Source organism: Emys orbicularis, chromosome 12, assembly GCF_028017835.1.
Source record: "Emys orbicularis isolate rEmyOrb1 chromosome 12, rEmyOrb1.hap1, whole genome shotgun sequence".
NCBI classification, from domain to species: Eukaryota; Metazoa; Chordata; order Testudines; family Emydidae; genus Emys; species Emys orbicularis.
The window spans coordinates 23,492,475-23,502,426 of NC_088694.1; positions in this window are offsets into that span (position 1 = coordinate 23,492,475).

A 9,952-nucleotide genomic window follows, 5' to 3' on the forward strand; every position below is an offset into this window, starting at 1 on the left:
AATTTAATCAGAAATGAGATTAGATTTGAAAATGTAGTGTTAGTGATTTCTGCTGAGGCTCAGAGAGGCTGTAAAGTCATATATTTTGTTAGCAGGTTTCAGAATAGTTAGCTTGAGGAAGCTCCAAAGAGCACATATGCCCTTGTGCTGAGGGCGGGAGAATGAGGAGGTGGCTGAATACTGGGAAGTTGTTATTTCTAGCAAGATGCTGATAAAATTGTGTCGCGGAGTGAAGCAGAGGCAAGAGCAAGGGAATGACTCAAGGTGTGTGCTGGGGACAAGTGGGAACATCGGATGGGATGGAGCGGGAGGAGTTGATTCATTTTAAGTTATGTGCCTGCATCTGGTGCTTTGGGGTGAAGATGGACTCTCTCCTCTTTTTATTAGTGAGTAGACTCCTGGTAAATGTGCCTCCAGGGTGACCAGCAGCAGGCCCTGCTTTCTGAACTGATGACTCTCCTCTGAAGGACAGGTGGCCTGCAGTAGTAGAAGGAAAAGGGAGGTCTTAGCAAAAGGGTGTTTCACTATGCTTTTTTCAAGAAGAGCAGGGATACTTCAGTCCTGGCTAAATTCCAATAGTAAATCTGATCTATACCTAAAAGTCCCCAGGCAGTTTCAGTTGGACAGAGACTTCTCCTTGACTTCCTGCTCTCAGCTGTTAATAACTTACATTGTGTCAGCACCCTCAGCTGCATTTTGGAACCCTGTGTGGCTGGGCGGTGTACAAATGCATAGGAGCCCAAGATCTCCTGCACATTGACCAGTCTGTATGGAGGAGGATGGTTGGCCTGACGCAGGAAGTGGGAGGGGACCTGCCCCCACTCTGATGTCGGGTGCTGTGGAGCAGCTAGGAATTAAGGAATTCATGTAAATGTGCTGCCCACTCTCACATCCTCCAAGCTTTATGATGCATCATGGAAAGATACAGTAACAGCTCATAATGGAGAACGGAGCAGACTTTTTTCCTAAACACTTTCAAGCCAACATCTAATTGATGTAAGCAGCAGAGGGGGAAGCAAGGCAGAGTAGCATGTCCTCTTACTATAGACGATTCGTCTGTGCTTGAAATACACCCAGCCCCAGATCAGATCTGGCAGTCCTCTTTTAGAATTACAGGACGGCTAAAAGCACAATCCAGGTGCAGAGCTGCCACCACCTAACAGAGGTTTTGCCAGCCATTACTGAACCAGTAGTGTAGACTGTAGTCCAGATTGCGATGTGGATCAGATGGTCAATTCTGAGGCCCTGAGTCTCCTCTTCTTCTACACCAACTTGATTCCACTTAAGCCAATGGAATCACTCCTGCTTTAGCCCTCTTGCATATGCCTGGGTCAGAGTATACACGATGATTGTGACAATTTGGGGACTCTGTCTATGTAGGGCTTATGAATTCTATTTAATACTGGGAATCCACTGAGTCTCTGTGTCAGACTCTAAACTCCATTTTGAATGCAGGGCTTGTTTGCCTTGTCTGCCACAGGCCTCAAAGCTCCCTGTTGTGGACACATGTCATCAGGCTGCTGTATTTGGGCCAATGTATCCTTTAAGCTTCTTTTGTCTGAGTAGGCTGAAGCACTATCTCTTTCCTTGGCTTTTCTGGCACATTTCCTGGGAACAAGCTCTCTGTTACCAGTTCACAGAAATGGGTTCTTCTGGACCAGTGACCTCCTTTGCCAATGTTGACTGCTACCCCAGACTTCCAGGTAGCTTAAGCATGCCCTTTCCCAGAACTCCCACCTTGTTAGTGCTGCTCTTCAGGGACATGGGATGATGCAAGCAAACAGACACACGGGCTTTGCAAGGGGTCCAAAAACCAATCATTCTTTACTGTAGTTAGCATGAGAAATATACTGATTTGGAGAAAACAATAATACACCAGCATGCATTTCCCTGCCTCAATTTCCTCATCACTCTTAAGTATTCTTTGGGCTTAGGTCAAAGCCCTGTAAGGAGGCCAGAACCCCCCACCCCCAACCTGCTTCTCCTCTCAATCATGGAGTGTCTCTTTCTCTGTCCTCTGCAACCAGTTTCCTTCTTCCTCAGCTGGACCTGCAGTTAAACATGACACCTCTGCTACAAAAATGTCTCCTGCTTTCCCCCTTTTCTGCCCTCCTGCACATGACTTCTCCTTCGGAAGGTGGAGTCTCACTGGTCTCTTCTCCCTGTCTTTCTACCTAAAATAGCTGGGGAGAGATTGTTACCTTTATAACGGGGTGGCCAAACTTACTGACCTTCCGAACCTCATACAACAATCTTCAGAAGTTTGAGAACTGGGGAACGCCTGCCGGGGCTTGGGCCTTCAACCCTGTGGGAAGCGCCTGCCTTGCTGAAGCCCTGAGACTCCCCCTCCCTGCTGGGCAAAAGCCCCTACCTCACCAACCCACTGCGAGGCAGAGGTCCCAAGACCCGCCCCCCAGTCTGGTACGTGGAGAATGGGTGAGATGTGGGGGGGCCCCGAGAGCCGCACTTTAATGGTAAAAGAACTGCATGTGGTTCGTAAGTCACAGTTTGTCCACCCCTACTTTATAATCTCCAGACCCCTTTGCCAGACAACCATCTGAGCAACCTCCTCAGATGATCAGTCCTGCACAAAGTGGTCTGTTGCTTAATTACCACCCTCCCCTACCTACAGAGTTCAGGTTTGGAAAAACTGGTTTGGCCTGGCCATTAGCTACTGTTGCCAGGTGTCAATGGGAGCTGCGGGGGCAGTGCCTGCAGGTGCAAGGGCAGCACGCTGAGCGTCCCTGGCTGCCCATGTGCCTAGGAGCCACAGGGACCTGGTGGCCAGCTTCCTGGGAGTCACAGTAAGCACTGCCAGGACCCCGAACTCCTCCTGTGCCCCAGCCTGGAGTCCCCTCCTGCACCCAAACTCCCTCCCGGAGCCCACCCCCTGCATCCCCCCCACCCCGAGCCCCCTCCTACATTCCAAACCCCTCATCCCTGGCTTTCCCTCTGCTGTAAGTATTTAGTGGGGTGGTATTCCCATTAAAAATGTTCCCCTATTTGCAAACATTTGTGTCTATATTTTGGTAGGAGGCAGATAAACCAGCTAGTTTGCTGAGCTGTCGTTAGGAATAAACATATTGCAGTGGGTCTTAGAAAATCCAAACAGGTTTTTAAAAATTATATTTACTGATTTTCAATGTAATAAAGTTAAAATCAATCCAAGGATTATATTGTCACTCGTACTTAACATGGAGTTATTTAGGCATTTAAGGACCAATACATCATGCAATAGACTTTGTGTTAGGCCAGGAAGAGAGTGGTGCACATGAAAGTCTGGGTAGATTGGTTACAAGTAAACAAACTCAACTCTCAGCAGCAAAAATCAACACTAACAATGAACAATAGCTTCCAATTAGCGAGGGCTACAGCTCTTGTGGAGGAGAAGGAAACAGGCCAGCAGTAGCAGAACACAAGCGGTGGGAGGCAAGGGATATGGGTCCAGCAGATAGGAACTTGGAGATGGGGGTAGAGCTACATTCGTCCCAAAGAGACCTATTAGGCCATAAACACTATTATACAGATGTCTTGCACTGGAAAAGTTGTGTGAGAGAAAATATGGGGGACTCATCTCCTTCCAGTGCAACTTTAAAGTCAATTATTGCTAAAGTTTTAAGGTAGGGTGCATAACATTGGTTCTGATGTACCGTATATACTTTCTCTGCAGCTGTAAAGAAGCTGTACTGTCCACACACACACAAAGGAAGAATTAAAATGTTAAGGAAAATCTGAAGTGCTATTGCTTCTTAGTAAAATGAGTAGCTGTGTGTTGATTGAAAGGGGAGATTTCTTCCATTGCATGAGAATGGACCCTTTCCCAGCTGTTGCCTTTGGCTCCCAAAAATAACACCACGGAAAGATAGAACCAAATTCATCCCTATTTTCCACAGAGTTATAGCAGGTGGGAATTTGATGTCTAAGTATGCAATATTGTGATGGGGTGTCTACCCCCCCCACAGGACTGAGCAGGTATAAGGTGCCAGGTAGGCCAGTTAATGCCATAGGCTGCATCTGGAGCAGGAGCCAGGGAGCAGGAGATTAATTAGGAACAGGTTCACCTGTGCAGAAACTGGCAGGGCCTATAAAGCCAGGTAGCAAGCTACAGACTGGGCTGTTTCTGAGAAAAGGGCAGTCACTCCTTGGAAAATGGAGGAGCATTGGGGGGCTGCTGGGAAAGGCTAAAGGAAAGCAGTCAGCAGTCACTCCCTGGGAAGAGGGAGGAGGGTTTTGGAGCTAGTACACCCAGAAAGAGAAGGGGAACCAGGTGTGGTAAGCAGGGGTGAGGGCTAAGAGAGAAAAGCCCAGAACTGCTGAGCTGAGGGTCCCTGGACTGGAACCTGGAATAGAAGGTGGGCCTGGGTTCCCCTGCCAGCCACTGAGGGAGTGGCATGAAGGGGCAGTGGAAGGGAAGATTGCCTAGGACTGCAAGGGTGAGGGACTTTTGCTACTTCGGAAGGAGGAACACTGAGCTGGATGGAGGGCTGAGTCACAAAGAGGACACTGCGGTTCCTGGGATGAGAGAGGAGCAGCAGATGAGTCAGAGTGTGCAAACATGGGTGGAGGTGTTGGCCGTGAGAGCTAATCCCCACAGTGACCAGGAGGAGGTGCCAGAATGGTGGGGAGTGGAGCACCCCAGGACAAATATAATTAAAAATCAGGCAGGCGTGAAATACCTGGCCTACTAGCATTGGGCGTGTGTACTAATCACTGCTCTACAGCCAAAATGCTTCTGAAATAAATGTAGTCAAACTTTACTAATTCTGGGTCACTGAGAACGAAAATGATGCTTAAAATTGTTGATTGGCTCTAGTTTTCAAGATATGCTATTGGGTCAGTATATACGACCCTTGACTTGGGAATGGCGGAGGATAAGTGAGTTATAAAGGGAAGGGATCTCAATTTAAACCAGAAATGACTAAAATACATCTTTGACTGGATCTATGAATAAATCTATGACAAGGTTTGGACAGTACTTGCTTTTTAGGCAAAACAATGAATGATGCAATCTGAAGCTGGTATTGCCTCATACATGATATGAATTGCATCATGTTATTCCTAGAAGTCATGGATGATGCAATCATAACGAAGCTTACATCACTCTGCTGAACAAATTGCCCTATATCAGCTCTAGAAATCATACAGTGTCATGCTCTCTTATTTGTCAGTGTTTGATTTTGCAAAGGCACACATTTCTGTTTAGCCAAAGTGAGCAGAGATGCCTCGTACTTGTGTGAACAGTGCAGATAACTTCTGCTATGTTTGTGGTGAAGTGACTTTTGCATCACAAAAGCGCAGTATAACCACTATGGTTAAGAAAGCCTATCACCTTTCTTTTGGCTGCAAAATTGGAGATCAGGACAAGAGGTGGGCCCCACACATATGCTGCAACACTTGTGCAACAAATCTTCGCCAGTGGTTGAACAGGAAAAGGAAATCTATGCCTTTTGCAGTGCCAATGATTTGGAGAGAGCCAACAGATCATACCAGCAATTGTTACTTCTGCATGGTGCCTCCAGTTGGGAAAGAAAAAGTGGACTGTGCATTATCCAAACATTCCATCAGCTATACGCCCAGTACCCCACGGAGAAGGACTGCCGGTTCCTGATGCACCAGAATCATTCTCACTTGAGTCAGACAAGGAAGAGGATGAAACTTCTGGTCCTGAACCATCAATGTCACAGGACCCACATTTCCTCCCATCCTCCTCCTCTGAACCACACCTCATAACACAAGGTGAACTGAATGACCTTGTCAGGGATTTGGAACTACCCAAGAGTAAGGCAGAGCTGTTGGGCTCCAGACTACAGCAGTGGAATCTCCTGGCAGGTGATGTTAGGGTTTCCATGTTCCGTGACCGTCAAAAGGATCTTGTCCCATTCTTCTTCATGGAAGGTGATCTTGTAGCCTGCAACAACATCGATGGTGTGATGGCAGCCCTCAACATCATTCACGATTCAGATGAGTGGAGACTGTTCATTGATTCATCGAAGACGAGTCTTAAAGCTGTTTTACTGCATAATGGCAATGTTTTGCCATCAATTCCAGTTGGTCATGCAGTCCATATGAAGGAAACCTATGACAACATGAAACAACTTTTGAGGTGCATAAACTAGGACCAACATCAGTGGCAGCTTTGTGGTGATTTGAAGGTTGTTGCTCTCTTGTTTGGTCTGCAGACTGGATACACAAAGTACTGCTGTTTTCTCTGCGAATGGGATAGTCGTGCAAGAGATTCCCACTACATCAAGAAAGATTGGCCACTCCGACAGTCATTGGAGCCTGGGAGGAAAAGTGTTCAGCATCCACCACTTGTTGAATCAAGGAAGATTTTGTTACCACCCTTACTCATCAAGCTGGGTCTGATGAAGAACTTTGTCAAGGCCATTGACAAAACACAAGCAGCATTCAAGTACCTCCGTGGAAAATTTCCAAGGTTAAGTGAAGCTAAGATAAAGGAAGGTGTCTTTGTTGGTCCTCAGATTCGTGAACTTCTTTGAGATGATGCATTTGACCATGCACTGCGTGGCAAGGAAAAGACGGCATGGAAAGCCTTCCAGTTAGTGGCAATAAATTTTCTCGGAAACAACAAGGCAGACAACTACAGGTTGTTGGTGGAAAACCTCCTCAAGGCATACAAAAGCCTTGGTTGCAACATGTCACTAAAGATACATTTTTGGCACTCTCATCTAGATTTTTTTCCACTGAACTGCGGAGCAGTGAGCGACGAGCACGGCGAGCGATTTCACCAGGACATTGCAACAATGGAGAAACGCTATCAGGGCAAATGGAGCCCATCAATGCTTGCAGACTATTGCTGGACAGTGACAAGAGATGCTCCATTTAATGAATACAAGAGACAAGCCAAGAAGCGCTGAGTAGACACTGAATAGGACTAAACTATGTACATAATAGTTTTTTGCCTTTTGTTTCATAATAAATTTGATTTATATAACCCTTTTGCTGATTTTTAAAGTGTTACATAAACAGGACAGGTGAAATATTATCATGTAAAGCAACCATAAACACATGAAAAGACCTAGGTTTACAATTTATGATTAAAACTCTACTATCTACACAATATACATAGACATAAAATGTAAAACCTTAAATATCTTAGAAACAGTAGCCAATCAGTTGTTTTAATTGTCATATTTGAATTCAGCACATCAAAATACATAATAAATAGCACATTTTATCTCTGAAGCAGACGACTTCTCAAAAATTGTAGACCAGTGTAATGGTCATTCAAGTCATTAAAAACTATGGCTTTGTGTCATGCTGCTGATGACTTAACAGGAAGGACATTTATCCAGTTGCCTTCTTCCATTCCTCTGTCTCCAGGAATATAGTGATGAAAAGAGGAGGAGGGAAACAGTGGGGGCGAAAGACCTCTCTGGCTTTAAGATTAAGCTTGATAAGTTTATGGAGGGGATGGTTTGATGGGATAACATGATTTTAGTCAATAGGTCAATAACGTGCCATCGCTGGTAATTAGTAACAATGGTCAATGATGGGATATTAAAAGTTACTACAGAGAACTTTTTTCCGGAGGGTCTGGCTGGAGAATCTTGCCCACATGCTCGGGGTTCAGCTGATCGCCATATTTGGGGTCGGGAAGGAATTTTCCTCCAGGGTAGATTGGCAGAGGCCCTGGAGGTTTTTCACCTTCCTCCGCAGCATGGGGCAGGGGTCGCTGGCTGGAGGATTCTCTGCGACTTGAAGTCTTTAAATCATGATTTGGGGACTTCAACAGCTGAGTCAAGGGAGAGAATTATTCCAGGAGTGGGTGGGTCAGCTTTTGTGGCCTGCATCATGCGGGAGGTCAGACTAGATGATCATAATGGTCCCTTCTGACCTTAAAGTCTATGAGTCTATGAGTGAGACAAATCTTGTTAAGATGTGCTGGGGCTCTCACTTTCTTGGATCCTCTGCCTGTTCCCCCTAAACATTTTATTTTTAAAAATGACTTTTACCCCAGATCACTTTTTCAATTACAAACAAACAGCACCACTGAGATGCATCCACCTCTGGGGGTAGAGCATGGTAACCCACCAACCAGTACCCAGCCAGCTCCACAGATGGAAAGGAAATTTTGGCCAAGGATACCAAGATAAACCCTTATCTTTACAAAAATAAAACTAATATTTGGACCTCAAAGAATTCTACCAAGCAGGGTAAGGATAGTTATTCCTATATTACAGATAGGCAAACTAAGGCACGGGGAGATGGAAGCGACTTGCCAAAGGTCACACCAAAAAATTACTGGTAGTCTGGTCAGGGCTTCTGATTTCCAGATCAGTTCACTGGATCAAGTATCAGGGGATCTTCAAAATGCACACAGAACAGATAAGAGCTCTTTTAAAACCTCATTAGGCAGACTCCAGCACATGAAATTATATGGAGCTCTGCTAATCTACTTTACAAGGAAGAAGTGCTGAATTGACCCTGCTGGGAATTGAATCTGTGGTTCCACAGAGACTAGCTATTTGAAAGCTAGATGGCTAGGCCACGCAGCTAACATAACATAGTCTGTTCTGCAGATGAGTCACCACCAGCATCCTGCAAAGAGATGTGCTCTTGTGGCACAGAGTTCCCACTTATTTTTGTCAGGCAGCCAGAATGAGATTATTTTAAAGGACCAAGAGACTGGACTCTGGGGTTTGTCATCAGTATTGCTGTGTTTCTTTGTTTGGCAGCCAGCCACTAGCACTGAAACTACACGGTTCCTCAGCTGGTGTTCTTCAGACGAATTAAACAGCAGGCAATGATAGAGAAAGTAGAAGCAGCAGTATCAGGTAGGTATCCCTCTGATTCTGGTTTGCTTGGTGAACCAGAAGATCCTACAGAGCCTTATGACAGTGGAAGTAGCTGTGATCAGCTCTGTTGAGACACTGTTTCCCCCCACCCTTTACCATTATGTTTGAGATGGGAACTGGGCTGTGTTCCAGACCTGTAGCCTGTAGCAATGGGCTGAAGAGATAAGAATTCACTGAAATATAAACACAACAAAGTGTGTAGGAAAAATTGAAATGACAAACTTCTTAAAGTGGAACTTTCATAATTGGAAACACTTCAAACTGTATCGTCTTTTCAGATAAATCCAGTCACTTTCCACACTCCTTTCCTATCTTCTCTTGGCATGTCTGCACTTATCAAAGATGTTTGTTTAAAAGCAAAGGTTTTCTTCCTCCTCAGCAAGTCCTCTCATTTTACTTGATTTTTTTCAGGAAAGTCTTAGAGCCAAACTTACAAACACAGTCCCTAAGTATCCAGACTTCTGCATGCAGATGGCACCTGAGTTAGTTATTTAGAGCTCCCTTCTAAAATATTTGCACGTCATATAAGTTGTTACCATTCCTATTGCACCATATATCTGCATGGTGTTTTACAGACAAATGCCTTACTGTCCATATTTATGGTAACTGTATATGCATACATTAAATATGCAATTGTACTAATTTAAAAACGTGTTTGCACTGTTGTAGCCTGTTAGAGAGACAAGGTGGCTGAGGTAATCTTTTCTTGGACCAACTTCTGCTGGTGAAAAAGGCAAGCTTTTGAGCTACACAGAGGTCCCTGAAGAAGAGCTCTGTTTAAGCTTGACAGTTTGTTTCTTTCATCAACAGAAGTTGGTCCAAGAAAAGATACTACCTCACCAATTTTGCATTAAAAATTTGGCATTTAGATACCTCACTTGCACATGCAAATACTATTTGCAACTGCAGATTTGGGATTTTGCACATGCAAATAATTTTGCATCTACAACAGCATGTTAAAGGTTCAATTGGTTGACCTTTGAAAATTTCAGTGCTGAAAATATGGTGTCACAACTACTTCTAGGCCAACACTTTCATATCTACAATGAACAGAGAATTGGCTAGGTAAATGGTGAGCTGAGATCTCTGCTTATTTTATAATAACTTGCTTGCTTTGTGTCCCCCTCCTTCCC